General features: G+C 42.3%; 1 protein-coding gene across 6 annotated transcripts in view; it reads left to right on the top strand.

The window, feature by feature from the left end:
* The window catches only part of LOC110534869 (cell adhesion molecule 1), a 502917-nt gene that overhangs the window by 131122 nt on the left and 349567 nt on the right, over positions 1–22228 (top strand). The gene's annotated exons all lie outside the window — the stretch shown is intronic.

Here is a 22228-nt window from a genome sequence, read left to right as displayed (position 1 = left end):
GACTGTGTTGCCAGCAAAGCACCATCACACATCCTCCTCCATGCTTCACGGTGAGAACCACACATGCGGAGATCGTCCGTTCACCTACTCTGCTTCTCACAAAGACACGGCGGTTGGAACCAAAAATCTCAAATTTGGACTCATCAGACCAAAGGACAGATTTTCAACCATTCTAATATCCATTGCTCGTGTTTCTTGGCCCAAAGCAAGTCTCTTCTTCTTATTGATGTCCTTTAGTAGTGGATTCTTTGCAGCATTTGGACCATGAAGGCCTGATTCGCGTAGTCTCTGAACAGTTGATTTTGAGATGTCTGTTACTTGAACTCTGAAGCGTTTATTTAGGCTGCAATTTCTGAGGCTGATAACTCTAATGAACTTATCCTCTGCGGCAGAGGTAACTCTGGATCTTCCTTTCCTGTGGCGGTCCTCATGAGAGCCAGTTTCATCATAGCGCTTGATGGTTTTTTGCGACTGCATTTTCCGGATTGACTGACCTAATGATGGACTGTCATTTCTCTTTGCTTATTTGAGCTGTTCCTGCCATAATATGGACTTGGTCTTTTACCAAATTGGGCTATCTTCTGTATAACACCCCTACCATGTCACAACACAACTTACCGGCTCAAATGCATTAAGAAGGAAAGAAATTCCACTAATAAATTTTTAACAAGGCACACCTGTTAAGTGAAATGGGGGACAGTCGGGCACACTCCTATAATGGGAACACACTAAATCAATTGCACTTACATCCAACTGACACTACCTGCACTACGAGCCATAAAGAAAAGGAAATGTTTTTAACAGTACTACTTTACTAGGTGTGGTAGTCGATGTGGTTTTGCAGACAATAGAAGTGGGAAAGGTTAGCCTAATTGGAGTTTGTCTGATTGCAAGCAAAATAGTGCCTAGTAGCCTATATTTTAATGGTAGATAATAACAAGTTATCACCTTGCTGAAGAAATCTCAGATACACATATTTTGTTCTTCCCACAGAACTGTATCTCTCCCATGCTCCCTCACTCTGCTCACACCTCAAATCTTCGGTGGTAGACTGCTGATATCGGGAAACCCGATTTTCAGATCTTAACTTGACTTTGCGCTTAAGTACACATTGGCATTTCTGTTATAAGGTATTCTGTGATTCAGTTGCACCGGCCAATTACTTTCAGTTAACTTAGTTCAATATGCCTGAGTGAACATTGTGTAGCTGAGGAATCATTGGGAGCTGTTGTCTTACTCTCAGTAGCAGATGAACTCTTCCTTGTCTTCTGTCATTTACCCTGGCTACACACACACACACACACTCGATTGTTTGCTTAGTCTGGCAACAATGCCAAAAAACATTCCGTCTCACTTGGGGATGTGACAATGCCTCCTGTCTGTTTACCCGGCCGCTCCAGGCCAGATGTCGCTCCAGGTTGCTAATGGCCCCTGACCATTTTGGCGAGGGACACAAGCATACATTTTTTTATTTAACAGAGCCACTCAAATATGTGTTCGCCTCTTAAGCGTGAACAACTCTTTTATTACCTGAGATGTTTAACCAAGCTGTCCCTGTATACCAGGTAGCATATGGCAGCCATATGTAACTCACTGGAAGGCTCATATCCTGATTTACATGACTTTTTTCTCTCCATTTCCTCTAGGTAAGTGATGTTTGGCTTTTCATCTCCTTCATCCTAACTGTGCATCCCCACCCCCTTGGAGGACGTACCCCAGAGATACAAGCGCCTACAGTAGGTGATTCATCGGCGAGAAGGGAGCAGAGTGATAATAAATGCTCTTCCTCTCACCTCACCACGCCACAGCAGAGGAAATAAACCCTGCTCAACTCGTGTCCAAACAGGAAATCTAGAGGGGCTGTGAGCTCATATGGATCATTGTAATGTTCCCTTTAACTCCTGAAACACATTAAATATTTATCGGGCAGTCTAAAACCGAAGAATGGCCCGTGACATAGAGGTTTAGGAGACGTTTTAGGACATTGAGCTGACAAAAGATGGGGAATATCTGTGTGGGGTGGGAGTTTAGAGCCACAAGGCTGCAGTTGTTCATGCCCATAAGTAGCTTACTGCATGATTCAATGCCCATAGCTCACTGATTTGGCCTTAAGAGGTCATGGATGAGCATTCGATATCTGAGAAAATAAAGTTTACAAACTGCATTACACCTAGAAAATCAACACAGCCATTTGGTAGGCCGATGCAACAATTAAAGATAGGTCTAACATGTTTTATTCGAGCATGAAGAATCCTGACCTTGAAAGTGGGCGATACACAATTATCCACAAAATGTGTCTGAAGCACAATTTGGCTTCACCACGCGAGAAGCATCACCTTGTGTTCTTCCCACTGATGCAGCCATAAAGTATTTTATCACACACCTCCAGGAGGAACAGATTAATCCATTTAACTGTTTTTCAGCTAAGACAGTGTTACTAAATCGAGAGGTGGGGGCAGCTCCTACTGTGGGGGTCTCCGACATTACAAAGTCACTCTTCTTTTTAAAAGAGGGAGAAACATGTTTATGCCACCAAGATCAATCACTTGGCAAAACATTGGTTTGAAGTGCTTGTTTGCTTTGTGGATGACGAATTCCTGAGCAACGCTGTTTCGGCTTGGCTCCCATCTGATGCAACCGGGGTGCAACAGCAATTGTTTTCTCGGTTCTGAACTTTGTTTCTCTGAACGGTGGAAAAGCTGCCGCGTTGACAGCCGTTCCTCTCAAGTGCGGGTGGAAGCGCGAGGGGTTTTCTCGCGGTGGCCATCGGGAGGGGGCGATGGATGGCATTTATCTGAGGTCTATGAAGGTTAAGTGATGCCAGGGGTCTCCGGCTCTTTGCCAAATTTTTCACACCTCCAAGGGAACACTCATCACGACAAGAGACAACACTACATAGAGAGACCTAAGACAACAGCATAGCAAGGCAGCAACACATGACAACACAGCATGTTAGCAACATAACAACAACATGGTAGCAACATAACAACAACATGGTAGCATACAACATGGTAGCAGCACAATACATGGTACAAACATTATTGGGCACAGAACAGCACAAAGGGCAAGAAGGTAAAGACAACAATACATCACGCAATGCAGCCACAACTGTCAGCAAGAGTGTCCATGTTTGAGTCTTTGAATGAAGAGATTGAGATAAAACTGTTCAGTTTGAGTGTTTGTTGCAGCTCGTTCCAGTCGCTTGCTGCAGCGAACTGAAAAGAGGAGTGACCCAGGGATGTGTGTGCTTAGGGGACCTTTAACAGAAAGTGACTGGCAGAATGGGTGTTGTATGTGGAAGATGAGGGTTGCAGTAGATATCTCAGATAGGAGCTAGTGAGGCCTAAGAGGGTTTTATAAATAAGCATCAACCAGTGGGTCTTGCAACAGGTATACAGAGAGACCAGATAAGCGAGTGATTGACGAAAAACTACTTACAATGGAATGAATGTGGAAGCTCTGTATAATTCATAAGAGAGAGTGAATTAACAAGTCCTTATGGGACTGGTGACCTTCTGCTGGTTCTGCTATAGAGTAGGTTGGCACAAACTTTTTCCCATGGTAGCACTGGTGCCACTAACATTTTCATTTGTTGGCACCAGCCTATGATTTGGTCGCACCAACATTTTGTAGCGGCCTCACACAATAGATACAATTTGTAGTGAACTTCAGTCATTCACAGTGCTACCGAGATGGTATGATTGAAGAAATAAAGTTAAATAGATATAAAATAAGTCGTTTCATCTTACATGTCCAAGCAGCAGGAACACCTAATTCAAGATATTATTTTATGTGAAACCTAAACCAGTGATTATGTTTTTGTGTTTACAATTAGGCTTTTGTGTCTATATTTTACTCTCAAAATAGGGCTCCAGAACTTCAGGATGTATTTTGTTCAATAGATATACACTGCTCAAAAAAATAAAGGGAACACTTAAACAACACAATGTAACTCCAAGTCAATCACACTTCTGTGAAATCAAACTATCCACTTAGGAAGCAACACTGATTGACAATAAATTTCACATGCTGTTGTGCAAATGGAATAGACAACAGGTGGAAATTATAGGCAATTAGCAAGACACCCCCAATAAAGGAGTGGTTCTGCAGGTGGTGACCACAGACCATTTCCCAGTTCCTATGCTTCCTGGCTGATGTTTTGGTCACTTTTGAATGCTGACGGTGCTTTCACTCTAGTGGTGGTATGAGACTGAGTCTACAACCCACACAAGTGGCTCAGGTAGTGCAGCTCATCCAGGATGGCACATCAATGCGAGCTGTGGCAAGAAGGTTTGCTGTGTCTGTCAGCTTAGTGTCCAGAGCATGGAGGCGCTACCAGGAGACAGGCCAGTACATCAGGAGACGTGGAGGAGGCCGTAGGAGGGCAACAACCCAGCAGCAGGACCGCTACCTCCGCCTTTGTGCAAGGAGGAGCAGGAGGAGCACTGCCAGAGCCCTGCAAAATGACCTCCAGCAGGCCACAAATGTGCATGTGTCTGCTCAAACGGTCAGAAACAGACTCCATGAGGGTGGTATGAGGGCCCGACGTCCACAGGTGGGGGTTGTGCTTACAGCCCAACACAGTGCAGGACGTTTGGCATTTGCCAGAGAACACCAAGATTGGCAAAATCGCCACTGGCGCCCTGTGCTCTTCACAGATGAAAGCAGGTTCACACTGAGCACGTGGCAGACATGACAGAGTCTGGAGACGCCGTGGAGAACGTTCTGCTGCCTGCAACATCCTCCAGCATGACCGGTTTGGCGGTGGGTCAGTCATGGTGTGGGGTGGCATTTCTTTGGGGGGGCCGCACAGCCCTCCATGTGCTCGCCAGAGGTAGCCTGACTGCCATTAGGTACCGAGATGAGATCCTCAGACCCCTTGTGAGACCATATGCTGGTGCGGTTGGCCCTGGGTTCCTCCTAATGCAAGACAATGCTAGACCTCATGTGGCTGGAGTGTGTCTGCAGTTCCTGCAAGAGGAAGGCATTGATGCTATGGACTGGCCCGCCCGTTCCCAGACCTGAATCCAATTGAGCATATCTGGGACATCATGTCTCGCTCCATCCACCAACGCCACGTTGCACCACAGACTGTCCAGGAATTGGCGGATGCTTTAGTCCAGGTCTGGGAGGAGATCCCTCAGGAGACCATCCGCCACCTCATCAGGAGCATGCCCAGGCGTTGTAGGGAGGCCATACATGCACGTGGAGGCCACACACACTACTGAGTCTCATTTTGACTTGTTTTAAGGACATTACATCAAAGTTGGATCAGCCTGTAGTGTGGTTTTCCACTTTAATTTTGAGTGTGACTCCAAATCCAGTCCTCCATGGATTGATACATTTGATTTCCATTGATAATTTTTGTGTGATTTTGTTGTCAGCACATTCAACTATGTAAAGAAAAAAGTATTTAATACGAATATTTCATTCATTCAGATCTAGGATGTGTTATTTTAGTGTTCCCTTTATTTTTTTGAGCAGTGTACATTTTTGTATCTTTTTTTGTGTTCTAATATCATAGTGAGAAACGTAAAACCCGTTAGTTATATCACTAAATAGAATGTGCTGCTAGTTAGCTGTGTAATGGATTAATCTAGCAATAAATGTAATGTCCTAAAAAGAACTTTGCAGCATACTAGGCCTACCCAATGATGTCTAAATAGGCCTATGCAATCACTGCAAATGCGCCATGCACGCTTTGGTCGTAAAATGGTGCTAAAAGACTCAATATTAATACCTACAACTTGCACAACTGGAGTTGTTTTCAACACTTTTCCTCACACTTTTTCCTGCAATTGCATTTGAAATGAGAATTCATTTTTTCTCTCTACATTTGAGCGCACAGGAAGGAGGGAGTGTGGCTCTCATCACAGATACTCTACCTAAATCCTTCCCGACAGTGAAACTGCTACAGGGGCAGACACTTTGATTGCAGGAATCAGGATAGGCCTAATGCACTTTTATTTACATTATTTTACTGTTTGACCCAAAAAATAAATGCCCCCAAAACACCCTAAAAGTAGAAAAAAAAATGTTTTTTTTTGAGTATCTGAACAGATTGTTAGAATTAACTGAATTCCACCTGGTTATTGGGACAGAGATGAATGCCATTAAGATGCCAATAAGACCAACTACAATCCACATGCAACCAAGGCTCTCTAACATATACTCTCTGATTACAACCTCATTGATTCCTGGCGAGCACATAATCCTAAAGCAAAAGAGTACACTTTCTACTCAGACATAAAATATTATCCTGAATCGATTTAATATGATTATTTATACCTATTTTTTCTAAAATTAAGAAAATGAAAATTTGACGTGACCTGTTTCTGGAAGTTTGGCGTATGTCGCACGTCACTACTTCAAAGGAGGCGTTTGAACGTACATATAACTTGTATACCATCTGTAAATACTAATACCATTTTTATGATTCGCTGAGATAATGGATGGGCTGGATATGCCGAGATGAGTTTGGATTGGTCTGCCATGTAGCATACTATAACATTAGCTGCTGTGTAGATAATCCTCGCTATCATTGGCTTTTTTGAAAGATATAACGTTAGTCATGGAGACCTGCAAAAGTATTGCTACTTAATGACTAAGATGGGAAAAAGTTGTGATGAACTACTTTCTGCAAACGGTCAGTGTGAACCAGAGTGACTTAACATAGCGTGGGCCAAAAAAGCTGTACAAACAAAACTGAGTTAAAGTATTGGACAATGCCCCCAACCACAGGGCAGAAGTGGTCACTGAATGGTTTGATGAGTATGAAAACGATGTAAACCATCTCATTCACCAGGTCTCAACCCAATTGAAGACTTATGGAAAATTCTTGAGACGGCGTTTTCCGCCACCATCACCAAAACACAAATTTAGATGGAATTTAATTTCCAGACAAGGTGCATTGAAGCAGTTCTGGCTCATGGTGGCCCAACACCATATTAAGACACTTTATGGTGGTGTTTCCTTTATTTTGGCAGTTACCTGTAGTTGGTGACCTTCACTTTGGCACCCACTCAACAAGGGAATTTAAGCCTTTGGCAGCAAACCGTTAGATCTATTTGAGTTATTTATAAAGTATCTAAATACAGCATTACCCAGAACATTCATTATTACGACTCGGAGTAAACTTTTATTTTGCCCGGCAGATGGGCGACGACTTCAAGGTAATTTTATGGGAATAATTGCTTTGAAAATGGCATCCATTTCTCCCCTTGTCAGGTACTGTAGCAATTCAATGTTTTTAGCCTGTGTAGATGTGTCATGCCTATGAACATGGTGTACCGCCCCTTTGTGTCCTTCTGCTTGGCGTCACGGCCCTGTGCCGTGTGATGGTGGGGAACAGAATGGCGAAGGGTGGGAGGGCCGTCTGCATTCTTCCCTGTGGAAGGCTTAGCCACCTGGCCGCTCGGGGGAGGGGCCCAGCGGGAAAGGAGAGTCTCCTCCTCTCTTCTATTTCTTTGTCCAGAGTTCTACCCCGCCTTGGCTCATCTGTCTTTTCTCTCTCTCACTCTGTCCTACTATTTTTTTTATCCATCTCTCTCCCTCTTCCCCTCTCTAACTCTGTCTTACTCTCTTTCTTGTACTTGTTTTTCATATGTATTTCCTCTCTTAACCATGCGGGCATTAACCACGTTTCAACTGAGAAACATCTGAGAAAGACAATAATGCGCTTCAGGCCAGGCTAGCGTCAGCCAGCCTGCATTTGTCTACATACATACACAATCTTTGCTGCAGTGACTGGAGCTGTGTGTGTGTGTGTGTGTGTATCATCATTATCACACATTTCAGCAGCGAGCAGGCCTTTTTGGAGTCCCTCCATTGCTTTGCATCTTAAGATGCATAACATATCCTCTTCTGAATACACTTTTTCCTCTCTTTCTCAAACAGCCCATTTGAGTTTTTGCCCCTTAATTATTTTCAGGCTCTTCTGGAGGGGTCGACACATGGCACAGAGGTCAAACTGTGAGGCCAGGTGAAAATAAACTGGCCATATTGCACTCGCCCCTGTCTCCTCCCTCTCTCCTCAGGTCCTCAGGGCTGGTAATGGAGATTTTGGGAACCCCCACTGCTCGAGCCACCTGTGACATTATCTCCCGGATCCTCAGTCAAGGTTTGCCGTGGCATCTTTCCCTTAGCGGCTCTCTGCAAAGATACATTTGACTTATTTTCACTACTCAAAGGATCCGAGGCTATTGGAGGTGGTTTGCCATAAGACGTCAAACTTGACATGCCACATACAGGAGTGAAAAACGCAGAGGCACAGGTGTTGGATATCAAAAGCTACCTTTGAAGATTGCCTGTAGTTCCTATGCCAGTCGACCACAGCGCCGATGGAGGGTCTGTCTTTCATTACAGTTCACTGCTTTGGTCTGTGTTGTGGTTAAAATTGTTAGAATGCATCTGGGAAAGAACAAAACATGTGCCAGCAATCTATTTCTACATTTCTACTTACAGCCCTGCAGTGCTTTAAAAAAACATTTAAAAAATGCCCCTAATCATTTATAGACATGTACCTAGCTACCTATTGCATAATTGTTTTAAGGAAATCTCAAATGATTCACAAAGCTATTAATATTTCCGTATTCTCCCAGTTTGATGCTTGAATTTGTTTATTCTCTTATGCTGGAAAATTTGCTGGTGCGTGAGGTGTACGTACCAGGGACCTTGTGGCTCTTAAAATCCTGTGTTTTATTTTAGTAAAGTCCTGTGTTTTACTTTATTACCTCATAAGATGACCTGAAGGACGTTAATTAAGCAGCAGAATTTCAAACACTACCTTTCTTAAATATTTTCGACATTGATTCATGTGGGACTTCAGTGGAACCTCAAACAGGCCATCCCCTAGTCTTCGTCATGTGGCTATCAGTTAGAGACTGGGTAGGCACAGCACAACCATATGGGCACCGTGAGTGATTTTATAGCAACCCCCTAGTGCACCACTTAAGTAGCTCTCATCATTAACAGATGCCATGACTCCGGAGGAATTCTTAAATGTCATGTTTGTCATTTTGGTCACATCTAGACAGATGCATGTTTAAATGTTATGTAATGATCTGGTTTGTTCATGAACAATATCAAAATGTCCCGCTTAAAAGGTCTGATGGTGCTTATGCCATGATTTTCTAATTAGGCTTCAATGTACAAACCACTTCTCATACAGTTAACTGATAGTTCTTGTTAATGCCGCCAGCGTTGTGTATTAAAGGGTTTAGAAGACTGCAACACTTTGTCCTGGTAAATAGCCTCTGCTTTTATGGTGGTGGCAGACATAACTTTTAGACTAATTAGCCACTGTCCCAGAATAAGGCTGTGACTGGGGACTACTTAATAACTAGTGAGATGAAATGTGTGATAACATCATTCATCATGCTAAGCTCAGCCACGTTCACTCACGTCCCCCAGCTCATTCTGAAATGGTTGTATAAATAACAGATTTTTCTTATTTTGTGGTGCTGACACCATCCACCATGGTGTCATGTGTAACTGTAATCCCATAATGCACAGGATGTCTCCTCTGTAACCTTTCTCAATAACACCCTGCAGCCTCTGGCGCGGTGTTGTGAAAATGTCTGACCTCACAATTTCTGACCTGTTTTCTTCTCCTGGTGCATTTATTTCCTAGAAGCCTATCTTTGTCACCCAGTGTGGGAGTTACCCCTTAGGCCAGACACTTTACCATCCCAAGAGGCATTTGTATCACATAATTCACATTTATAGGACACAGATGGTAAGTGTAACTATTCAATGCATTTCATACACCCTTGGTGGCAATATTGACAGTCTAAAATTAGGGGTTTATGATAAATGTCACAGGAGACCTAACTGTCACAATTCACAACTCATATAGGGCCTAACAGATTATCTGACAAACGACAGCCTTGGTTTTAATTCCATATTGTGCTACTGAGGCAAACTTAGAATATATATTTTTTTCTTATTTGTAAGGTCATGAATGGAACCACAATTAATCACAATTGGAGGTAGTTCTGGCGTTATCAACTGTCTTCCTTCTTTCACTTGTTTCTCTTCTGTATTGTTGAATTCTGTATTTAAAAATGTCCTCGTAAATGTCCAGAAGCCCAGGGCTCCCCTTTGCCTCTCCTGTGGGACAGCAAAGATGGGGAACATACTTTCATTCAAATCAAATAAAATTGTATTGGTCACATACACATGTTAGCAGATGTTAATGTGAATGTAGCGAAATGCTTGTGCTTCTAGTTCCGACAGTGCAGTAATATTTAACAAGTAATCTAAAAAATTCACGACTACCTTATACACATAAATGTAAAGGGATGAATAAGAATATGTACATCTAAATATATGGATGAGCGATGGCTGTGCGGCATAGGCAAGATGGTATAGGTACAGTATATACATATGAGATGAGTAATGTAGGATATGTAGACATTATTAAAGTGGCGTTAATAAAAGTGACTAGTGATACCTTTTATTAAATGTATTAAAGTGGCAAGAGATTTGAGTCTGTATGTTGGCAGCAGCCACTCTGTTAGTGATGGCTGTTTTTAAGTCCGATGGCCTTGAGATAGAAGCTGTTTTTTAGTCTCTCGGTCCCTGCTTTGATGCACCTGTACTGACTTCGCCTTCTGGATGATAGCGGGGTGAACAGGCAGTGGCTCGGGTGGCTGCTGTCCTTGATGATCTTTTTGGCTCTTCCTGTGACATCGGGTGCTGTAGGTGCAGGTAGTTTGCCCCTAATGATGCATTGTGCAGACCTCACTACCCTCTGGAGAGTCTTGCTGTTGAGGGCGGAGCAGTTGCCGTACCAAGCGGTGATGCAGCCCGACTGGATGCTCTTGATTGTGCATCTGTAAAAGTTTGTGTGTTTTAGGTGACAAGCCATTTCTTCAGCCTCGTTAGGTTAAAGAGGCGCTTGTTGCGCCTTCTTCACCACACTGTCTGTTTGGGTGGACCATTTCAGTTTGTCTGTGATGTATACACCAAGGAACTTAACTTTCCACCTTCTTCACTAGTGTCCAGTCGATGTGGATTGGGGGGATGCTCCCTCTGCTGTTTCTTGAAGTCCATGATCATCTCCTGTTGTTGACGTTGAGTGAGAGGTTATTTTCCTGACATCACACTACCAGGGCCCTCACCACCTCCCTGTAGGCCGTCTCGTCGTTGTTGGTAATCAAGCCTACCACTGTAGTGTAATCTGCAAACTTGATGATTGAGTTGGAGGTGTACATGGCCACGCAGTCATGGGTGAACAGGGAGTACAGGAGAGTGCTGAGCATGTACCCTTGTGGGGCCCCAGTGTTGAAGATCAGCGGGGTGGAGATGCTGTTTCCTACCCTCACCACCTGGGGGTGGCCAGTCAAAGTCCAAGACCCAGTTGCACAGGGTGGGGGTCGAGATTCAGGGTCTCGAGCTTAATGACGAGTTTGGAGGGTACTATGGTGTTAAATGCTGAGCTGTAGTCGATGAACAGCATTCTTACATAGGTATTCCACTTGTCCAGATGGGATAGGGCAGTGTGATGGCGATTACGTTGTCTGTCGACCTATTGGGGCGGTAAGCAAATTGGAGTGGGTCTAGGGTATCAGGTAGGGTGGAGGTAATATGATGACAGAAGTGAGTGCTATGGGGCAATAGTCATTTAGTTCAGTTACCTTAGCTTTCTTGGGAACAGAAACAATGGGGGCCATCTTGAAGCATGCTGTCACAGCAGACTGGGATAGGGATTGATTGAATATGTCCATAAACGAGCAAAGAAGTTGTTTAATTTGTCTGAGAGCCAGACGTCGATGTCCGCGATGGGACATATTTTTGTAATCAATGATTGACTGTAGACCCTGCCACATACATTTTGTGTTTGAGCCGTTGAATTGCGACTATACTTTGTCTCTATACTGCCGCTTTCCTTGTTTGATTGCCTTGAGGAGGGAATAGCTTCACTGGTTCGCGTTTTCACTTTGCGCGAATGCTGCCATCCAACCACGGTTTCTGGGTAGGGAAGGTTTTAATAGTTACAGTGGGTACAACATCACCGATGCACTTGCTAATAAACTCTTTCACAGAGTCAGCGAATACATCAATGTTATTGTCTTAGGCTACCGGGAACATATCCCAGTCCACATGATCTTGAAGCGTCGAATCCGATTGGTCAGACCAGCGTTGGATAGACCTGAGCACGGATGTTTCCTGTTTTAGTTTCTGTCTATAGGCTGGGAACAACAAAATTGAGTAATGGTCAGATTTTCCGAGATAGGGCGGAGGAGGGCTTTGTATGCATTGCGGAAGTTAGAGTAGCAATGGTCGAGATGCGGTCGGCATATGATTGTAATGCATACAATGCGGTCGGCATATGATTGTAAGGAATTCTAGGTCAGGTGAACAAAAGGACTTAAGTTCCTGTATGTTGTTATGATCACACCATGTGTTGTTAATCATAAGGCATACCCTTCTTCTTACCAGAGAGTTATTTGTTTCCATCGGTGCGATGCGTGAAGAAACCAGGTGGCTGTTCCGACTCTGACAACATATCTTGAGTGAGCCATGTTTCCGTGAAACAGAGAATGTTAGTCTCTGTGTCTCTGGAAGGCAACTCGTGCCCTTATTTCGTCCACCTTGTTGTCTAGAGATTCGACATTCGCGAGTAATATGTTCGGAAGGGCGTATGGTGTGCTCGCCTTCTAAGTCTGACCAGTAGGTTGCTCCTTCTGCCTCTCCTGCGGTAACCGCATTGTTTTGGGTCGGCCTCTGAGATAAGACAGGGTGGAGGTCCGAACAAAGGTACCGCTTCGGGAAAGTTGTATTCCTGATTGTAATGTTGGTAAGTTGACGTTGCTTTTATTTCCAATAGTTCCTCCCGGCTGTATGTAATAACACTTGAGATTTTCTGGGCTAACAATGTAAGAAACAATACATAAAAAAACGAATTACTGCATAATCTCCTAAGGACCTGAACGAGGCAACCATCTCTGTCGGAGCCATCATGCAGTCCTTTACATGCAGTTCTTTAACTTCTTGGTGACAGAGGGCAGTATTTTCACGTCCGGATGAAATGCATGCCCAAATTGAACTGCCTATATATGCATATTATTAGTAGATTTGGATAGAAAACAATCTGAAGTTTTAAAACTGTTTGAATCATGTCTGTGAGTATAACATAACTTATGTAGTAGGCGAAACCCCGAGGACAAACTATTCAGATTTTTTTTTTTTGAGGTCACTGTCTTTTTCAATGGGTTTTTCATTGGGAATCCAGATTTCTAAGGGACCTTCTTGCAGTTCCTACCACTTCCACTGGATGTCACCAGTCTTTAGAAATTTGAGGTTTTTCCTTTGTGTAATGAAGAAGTAGCCCTGTTCAAAACGAGGGTCACTTCAAGTGTACTGTTAGATAAGGCGCGTGACCAGAAAGGTAGCGTCAGTTTGTTTTCTTCCTGTATTGAACACGGATCATCCCGTCTTCAGTTTGATCAATTATTTACTTTAAAAAATACCTAAAGTTGTATTACAAAAGTAGTTTGAAATGTTTTGGTAAAGTTTACAGGTAACTTTTGAGATATTTTGTAGTCACGTAGCGCAAGATGGAACCGGTGTTTTTCTGGATCAAACACGCCAAATAAATGGACATTTTGGATATATATCGACGGAATTAATCAAACAAAAGGACCATTTGTGATGTTTATGGGACATATTGGAGTGCCAAAAAAGAAGCTCGGAAAAGGAAAGGCAAGATTTATATTTTTATTTCTGCGTTTTGTGTCACACCTACAGGGTTGAAATATGCTTTCTCTCTTTGTTTACGGAGGTGCTATCCTCAGATAATAGCATAGTTTGCTTTCGCCGAAAAGCCTTTTTGAAATCTGACATGTTGGCTGGATTCACAACAAGTGTAGCTTTAATTTGGTATCTTACATGTGTGATTTCATGAAAGTTGGATTTTTTTATACTAATTTATTTGAATTTGGCGCTCTGCATTTTCACTGGCTTTTGGCCAGGTGGGACGCTAGCATCCCACATATCCCAGGGAGGTTAAAGCCCCGGCTTCCTGCATTGGCCAATGTTTGTTGTTCGCCATTCTAATGAATGATACATTTGATAGGAGACGTCTTGCCAAGCTTCCTGTTGGTGGCCTGAGACCCTTTATGTTGGGACTAACTACAGCTTCCTGCTCGTGTTGATTAAACTTTCATAATGGCTTTGAACTACGCCGTCCCCACTCACCGCCATTCTCTCACATTGTGGGTAACCAAGTGAAAGAGGATTGTGTTCTGATGTGCACCGAATGAGACTGCTCGAGGAAAAACATTTGCCACCGCAATTTTTATATAAACACCAACAACGGCACAGTTTGCTCTGTAAAAAAAGGCGACTGTAAAGCTGAATCTGGTTAGTTAGTGTGACAATTTATCTTCACACTGTCAGTTCAGGCTCAGGGCCGTGGTATTTGACTTTTCAATGGCAGTCCCCACTCCCACTGACACATCCTCCAATTATTTTTTTTATCTCCCACTGTAGTCACTGACAACTTTGATTGCCATATTTTTTAAAACAGAATCTTGAAATTATACTCTGTCAGAATCATTTTGCATCCCTTCTGAAACATAACATGAGGTGTCAATCATCTCTAATTATTCAGTCCTGACAGTGCATTTGGGAAAACAAGACCTCCGCAATACCTTCATGGATTTTTTTGTTATTGTTTTTGGTGGGGGTAAGCCGGTAGCAGAGAATCTTGGGCAGAGCCAGGGGGACCTGTTGGATGTGAGATGAAGACTGACCTGTCGCTTTTCTTTCCAACCACACGTCTGGTTGTATTGACAGTGCCGCACCCTCTAGCATTTTCCTGTCTGCGTCAGGTGCAATATAGCTGAGGTTAAAGCGAGCATGTGATGGCAACTAAGGCCGCACCCGGGGCCCTCTGTCGAGCGCTTAATAGAGTGCTGTCAAGCACAAGGGCCATTAAAGAGGGATACCGGGAGCATAAATTCCATCCCCCGGATGACAGCCTGCCTTGCGTTGACAAGGCACTGGCCCTTCTGTTTGTGGAGCCATTAGCATGGAAAACAGCAACAGGAGAGGGAACTCGGTCACCGATGACACCGTTACACTACCTACCCAACAGCCAGTGGAGTTTCTCCCTATGGCTGCGCCGTGCAGCTTCATTGCCTCTCACAGATGGAGCCCGAGCACTCCCCGACGCACAACAGTCTGCTTCAATTGGGCTGTTTTTAAGAGTGTGGGCGCTCATGCTAATCATACTCTCTGCCATGTCTGGCAATGCTGATGTTCAGAGACTGTGGCTAGAATGCTACTGTAACTGTCAGGCCCCACCTGCAAGTTTAGCCGGATGTGTCACTTCCTGTGTGCGAGCTGATATTAGTTTTGGTTAGAACTAACATTTCGTGCCATGAGTTAGCCTAAATGTTGTCTTTGATTACCAGGAATATTTTACATTATAATTTTAACACATTAAATATTACCAAAAGTTACAAGATTCTTAAACATTTGAACCCAACCTACAGTGTTTCTCCTACGATTATGCAACCCCGCTATGTTCTTCACTCTGAAGATGGCGGCAGGTAGCCTAGTGGTTAGAGTGTTAGAGTGTTGGACTTGTAACCGAAAGGTTGCAAGATCAAATCCCCAAGCTGACAAGGTAAAAAAAATTAAAAAAAATGTCATTCTGCCCCTGAACAAGGCAGTTAACCCATTTTTCCTAGGCCGTCATTGAAAATAAGAATTTGTTCTTAACTGACTTGCCTAGTTAAATAAGGGTAAAATAACATCTGTTTTACCTTTTTATACATACAGGAGTCTTAGAAGCATTGAGGTATGATGGTGCTGTTTTTCCACTTTGATCTCCCCACAGTTCACCACTCCGTCCAAATTGTGCGAGTCACTGTACTGTTTACCTGCCTCCTATCTCCAGAAGTGGTCAACTGGTCTTGTAAAGACCAGCAAAACAAACTTGCCCTCCCTCGCTTACAGTACCATCCACCACACCGCAATTTTTTTTTTATTTTACCTTTATTTAACTAGGCAAGTCAGTTAAAGAACAAATTCTTATTTTCAATGACGGCCTAGGAACAGCGGGTTAACTGCCTGTTCAGGGGCAGAACGACAGATTTGTACAATAACAACCACATTGTATCACAAAGGGAGCATTGCAGTGAGTATACACCCCATACCCTTAAAATACTTTCAGACTTGCTGTATTGTGCTGTCATCCCTTTGATATCCCCCAGGTCTTTCAAAGTTAATATCTGTCAGTCAGTCTATTAGGCCTCCCCTAGCCCCATAATGACTCCCAGTGTTTTGGGATGCAGGCTCGACGATGGCAGGGGCTGATAGTGGCAGCGTTTCGTCTCAATGGGGCACAAAAGGCATTTGACTTCCATTGTGCTCATCGCAGTCTCCTCTGTCTCAACTGTGGTAACAAAGAGCAATTCGCATGCTGATTCGTCGCAGAAAGTGTGATTGCTTTGATTCGGGGAGGAGATGGGCGGCAAAAGGAGACGTATTACCCATGTACAGTGGAGCACAGTGGCATGTTTCAAAGAGCTGTTGATGAAATGGGGAGGCCATAAAAGTGTTTGTGCTTTTGACTGAGCTTCTTTTGGTGGCAGCGGTGTCAGTGCGTGCAACTGTTCGCTCATAGGGTCCATTTGAAAAAAGCCTGACATGTCGAGTACAGTTTGGTAGTATAGGCTATTTTTAGACAGATTTTTCCCAGAGAGATATTCTGCTATCATCACATGTAATGTACCTGTCACGAGGGCTTTATCTTTATTAGAAGCTTCAATGTTTCAAGGCACTTTTCAGTGCTGTGTTCTCCCTTTACCTTGATCTACAGCCCGAACAGACAACACAAGCAACAGTACATTGCTTTATTGGTGCTTTCTGTCATACCGTTCCATTAGGCATCAGAAAATGATGGGAACACAACAATATCCCTCTGGAAAACCAAAGAGCTTTGAAGAAACACCTTTTTGAAGAGTTCTAAGAAAGCGATTGCAAAAGAGAAGGTGCCAAGAGGTGCACCAACAATGACAGCGAAAAGCTCCATCCGAAAGGGAAAGTGCCAGAGTGAAAGAGGGAAGGGTGTGTTCCCTCAGACGCCTGGCTTGTTTTATTATTGATAGGATTATGAGTCAGTAACTAGGGGCTATAGGCCCATTAGCACTAGCACCAGGACTCTGGAGCTTGCTGTACTCCGCACAGCAGGTGGAGTGATTGACTTGGAAACACAATCGACTCCTAGCTGCAGCTAATGCCTGCCATTTATTAATTAGCATGGTTAAAAGGGTCAATCATTGATGAACCATTGTGCCGCTCTGACTTTCGGCCTACGGTTGCAGGTGTCATATTACAACGCGGTAACATGATCAAAAGATAAAAAAAAGCACTTAGCTGTAAACCTGTGGTTAGTTGGTTTGTTTAATTTGCTTTTAGTGAATGAAAGGTATTTCGGTAACAAACGTTTTAAAGACAACATGCTTTGTGACACCAACCAGCGTGTGGGTGTTGTTTTTGTCGTGACCAAATAATTAAGAGATTTTATATCAATATTACTTTCTTGCACACGAGCATGGCTAGAATTTACTCGTTAAGTTACTGCTTTTGAAGGTTGTGAATAAGTATGTATTTTTTTCAGTCCTTTCTCACAACATCTTGTTCTAAATTGTTCCAGTGAGTCAGACAGATGGAGTTTCCACGTTCAGCTCTGTATCAAAGTGTCGGCTCAACAGGCAACTTCACTGCCACCTTCTCCAAGCCTCAAAGATCTTGTGCTCAATAACACGTCATGTTAAACAGCAGAACTATGCAAAAAAAATATTTTTGACAGCAACCATTTTAAATAAAGCTTTTGGTGCAACCAATAACCCCGCTTTCAGCTTGACACCTACTGGGGATTTGTTTTTACCTTTCCAGTTCTTTCACATCAGTGTACATTGAATAAACGGATATTGTCTGTAGATGGGTGAGAATTAAAAACAAATATATTTAATCCATTGTGAATTCAGGCTGTAACACCAAAATGTGGAATAAGTCAAGGGGTATGAAGACATTCTGAAGGCACTGTAACTTGTGTAACAAAATCGTTAATGTAGCACAGCTTTCTAATTAGGCTACATAATTTAAGGAAAATACAAATATTAGGCATATGCTTTTCCTCTAAGCATTTAAAAAATTTCTGACTCTTCTAACGTTGAATTTTCTGATATCCCACTTCGAGACCACTCTCTTGCTGTTTTTTTCAATCAAAGTCATGAGCAGTGCTATTGTAGAAGCTTCAAGCTTTTCATGGTCACCATGTGAACTCAATCAAGCTTCCTGGGTAGAAGGCAAAGAGAAGTTTAAAATACGGTACAGCAGATTTTTTCTCGAGGCATTCACATAATTCTGGGCTGTCAAGAACAGAATTTTATTCCTCATAGAAAATCCGTCTGAAAGTGCCTATATTTCATCTCCATATTTTTGATAAAATGAAAAATGTCCACAAAGGGAATGTGTGCTTCCCGAATTAGAGTTGCCATCTGGTTGTAGTCATACAGTGGTCCCATTTGGGATTTTTCTAATGGTCCACAATTGGCATAGAATCATGATGATGTTATTTGGACCAAAGTAGAAAGTCTGCCCAGAATGGAAAAACATGTTAATCCTATAACCTTTTGACACCAACTAGGCCTAGCTTTTAACAGTCAGTTGGTCACTGAATGTAACAAGTTACACATGTGAATGTCACTTTAAACATTTTTATATATAGGCTATAGTATATTTAGGGCAGGGTGAAAAATCGAATTAATTTGGTTAAGGGAGTGAATGTTATTTATAGTATGGGTTACATGGGGCGGCAGGTAGCCTAGTGGTTAGAGCCTTGGGCCAGTAACCGAAAGGTTGCTAGATTGAATCCCTGAGCTGACAAGGTACAAATCTGAAATTCTGCCCCTGAATAAGGCAGTTAACCCACTGATCCTAGGCCGTCATTGTAAATAAGAATTTGTTCTTAACTGACTTGCCGAGTTAAATTTAAAAAATAATTATACGGACAAAATCGGACCTCTCTGAAATTCAAATGGATGGCCCCTTCAGACAAGAAAATTTTTGCCTAAACCCTACCTGAACACTTGAAAAAAAAACAAGTGACCCTCCCATATACCCAAAATAATAATTAAAACAAAGTGGATAGTAGAGAACATCTACCTTCACTTCCTGGACTGACCAGAGCCTTAGATATGTCGTTTTAGAAACTGTTCTTCATCCTTTAAGCATTACATGGCAACGCAGGAATTTTAATTGCGCACAGGGCTGGGGGCCAGAAGCTTTTGGGTTTGCAGACCACCGTGGACAAGAGTAGGAGTGGAAAGATCTCCTTTATAGTAAAAGCATTGCATGCATCTCATATCGTATTTGCAGGTCAGAGAAAATATAGCCTTTTGTAAAAATGTCATGCAATTCTACATAATTTCACATGTTAGCAGAATATTTTTAATACCACACAAATTACAGAAATTACAGGCTTAGAATGGACAGAGAGATAGGCCTGTGTTGATCTTAACATATTTCTCAAATGGCAAATCAGTGTCTTGGTTGCAACGAAACTGTTCCAGTTTGCAATAATTAAATCTGAGACATCATTAGGAATCTGACTGAGCATGGTACATTCAAAATATAGGCCTACCTTTCCACCGCAGACAGAGTAGTCCTACCAACGCAGAAAAAATGTAAGCTTTAACTGCTGGCTACTCTTCTTCCATGGCTTAACCCACTGAGAGAAGGTCACAAGTGTTTCCCTAAAAGCTGTCTGGGTTTAAACATATCCTATGGTACACAAAGTTAATAGTTTAATCAATTGATTGTGACAGAATTAGATTACTTCCCGAGCAAAGTACATTTTTTGTCTCCGGTTGTAGCCCAGCCGCTGAATGTCCCCATATACATCGTAGTCAAGTCTTTCCTGGGAATTTTACAGCTTGTTTCTAGCATAAAGCATCGCGGACCAAAGTGCTGTTAAAGATCACTTTATATAATGGGATCGGTTTCTTTTTTTTCCAAAGCTAACAAGGGGTAGGCCCTCTCATACCCCCTCAATACTAGTTTTGGGTTTCACCTAACCTCTTTGGGATATGTGGGACGATAGCATCCCACCTCGCCAACAGCCAGTGAAAGTGCAGGGCGCCAAATTCAAAACAAAAATCTCATAATTAAAATTCCTCAAGCATACAAATATTTTACACCATTTTAAAGATAAAAGTCTCGTTAATCCAGCCACAGTGTCTGATTTCAAAAAGGCTTTACAGCGAAAGCACCACAAACGATTATGTTAGGTCACCACCAAGTCACAGAAAAACACAGCCATTTTTTCCAGCCAAAGAGAGGAGTCACAAAAAGCACAAATAGAGATAAAAATTAATCACTAACCTTTGATGATCTTCATCAGATGACACTCATAGGACTTCATGTTACACAATACACGTATGTTTTGTTTGATAAAGTGCATATTTATATCAAAAAATCTCATTTTACATTGGCGCGTTACGTTCAGTAGTTCCAAAACATGCAGTGATTTTGCAGAGAGCCACATCAATTTACAGAAATACTCATCATAAATGTTGATGAAAATACAAGTGTTATACATGGAATTAGAGATATACTTCTCCTTAATGCAACTGCTGTGTCAGATTTAAAAAAAACTTGACGGAAAAAGCACACCATGCAATAATCTGAGTACAGCGATCAGACAACAAAGCAGCCAAAACTATATGCCATATTGTGTAGTCAACATTAGTCAGAAATAGCATTATAAATATTCACTTACCTTTGATCTTCATCAGATTGCACTCCCAGGAATCGCAGTTTCACAATAAATGATTTGCCCCACTGTATCTGGAGAGACCTGAAAATAGCTGTGCATTGACGCTCCCCATCCAACCTGACAGAGCTTGAGAGGATCTGCAGAGAAGAATGGGAGAAACTCCCCAAATACAGGTGTGCCGAACTTGTTGCGTCATACCCAAGAAGACTAGGCTGTAATTGCTGCCAAATGTGTTTCAACAAAGTAAAAGGTCATTATGGGGTATTGTGTGTAGATTGATGGAGAAATTGTGGAAAAAGTGAAGTGTTCTGAATACTTTTTGAAAGCACTCTATAGCTACAGGCTATGGATCATTTGATTGACTACACTAAACAATGGATATTTCGTGTCCAGCGAGAATCAGAGATGAGGGGTGGCATCGATCATGCGTATACTGTATATGGCCTAATAAAGCAACTCATTCTAAAACACTGAAAAATATAGACATTTTATCAATTACAATTTACATGGCCCTCTCCTGGACTAGATTTAAAAAATACTAATCCCTCCCCTTCACTGAAATTGAGAAAGCATGATCCTCCTCCATTTTCCTCCAGATAATCATTCTGTACATTTTTATCCATCCCTAATTCAAATGCCTGTATTGCACGATTTGAGGTTATAAAAAATAAATAATTATAATTTGTCTGCTTGTTCTCATGTCGTCTTTCAGGTCTCCTTCGTTCCTTTTGCTGTGGCTGTGCACCTTTTCATTTACACACAGACAACAAGCTCCTCCCCCTGCCACTCAGAACAACAAACATGAAAGATCACTTCTTCCTCTTTGACAAGAAGTGTTTTCAACTCGCTCTTTGCGTTTGAGGTTTGGTCCAACAGAATGGGTCATATGGACACTGAAACACATTGAGACATTATTTTACTGTAATAGAGGAGAAGGTAACCTTTCTAGCGATACCCTTTTTCCTGTGTCAACTCCTCACATTTTGCGAAGAGCAGACACTACTGAAACAGGAGTATCAATATAGATTCTGGAAAATGAATGCTCAGTTTCTGTCGCGTGCTCCATTGCCGTACCATGTACCGTTAACAGCATTTTAGCCACAGACTGTTATACTAGCTGTCTAATCTGTATATCAGTATACAAAGCAATTATATAGAAGTAAGATAGGCCACTTGATTTTAATATCTGAAGAAAGCGGACAGGCCATCGTTCTGTTCTTTTGGAGACTGACAGAAGGGTGTGTTCATAACAATTCAACTGTTCTACCTTGGTAACTTGGATCTATTTGCTAGCTTTCTAGATTTTAAATATACTCAACTAAAATTTAAACGCAACATGTAGTGTTGGTCCCATTTTTCATGAGCTGAAATAAAATATCCTAGAAATGTTCCATACGCACAAAAAGCTCTCTCTCAAATTTTGTGCACAAA

The sequence above is a fragment of the Oncorhynchus mykiss genome, chromosome 10 (genome assembly GCF_013265735.2).
Source record: "Oncorhynchus mykiss isolate Arlee chromosome 10, USDA_OmykA_1.1, whole genome shotgun sequence".
In the NCBI taxonomy this organism is placed as follows: Eukaryota; Metazoa; Chordata; class Actinopteri; order Salmoniformes; family Salmonidae; genus Oncorhynchus; species Oncorhynchus mykiss.
This window is presented reverse-complemented; position numbering and strand designations above follow the sequence as displayed.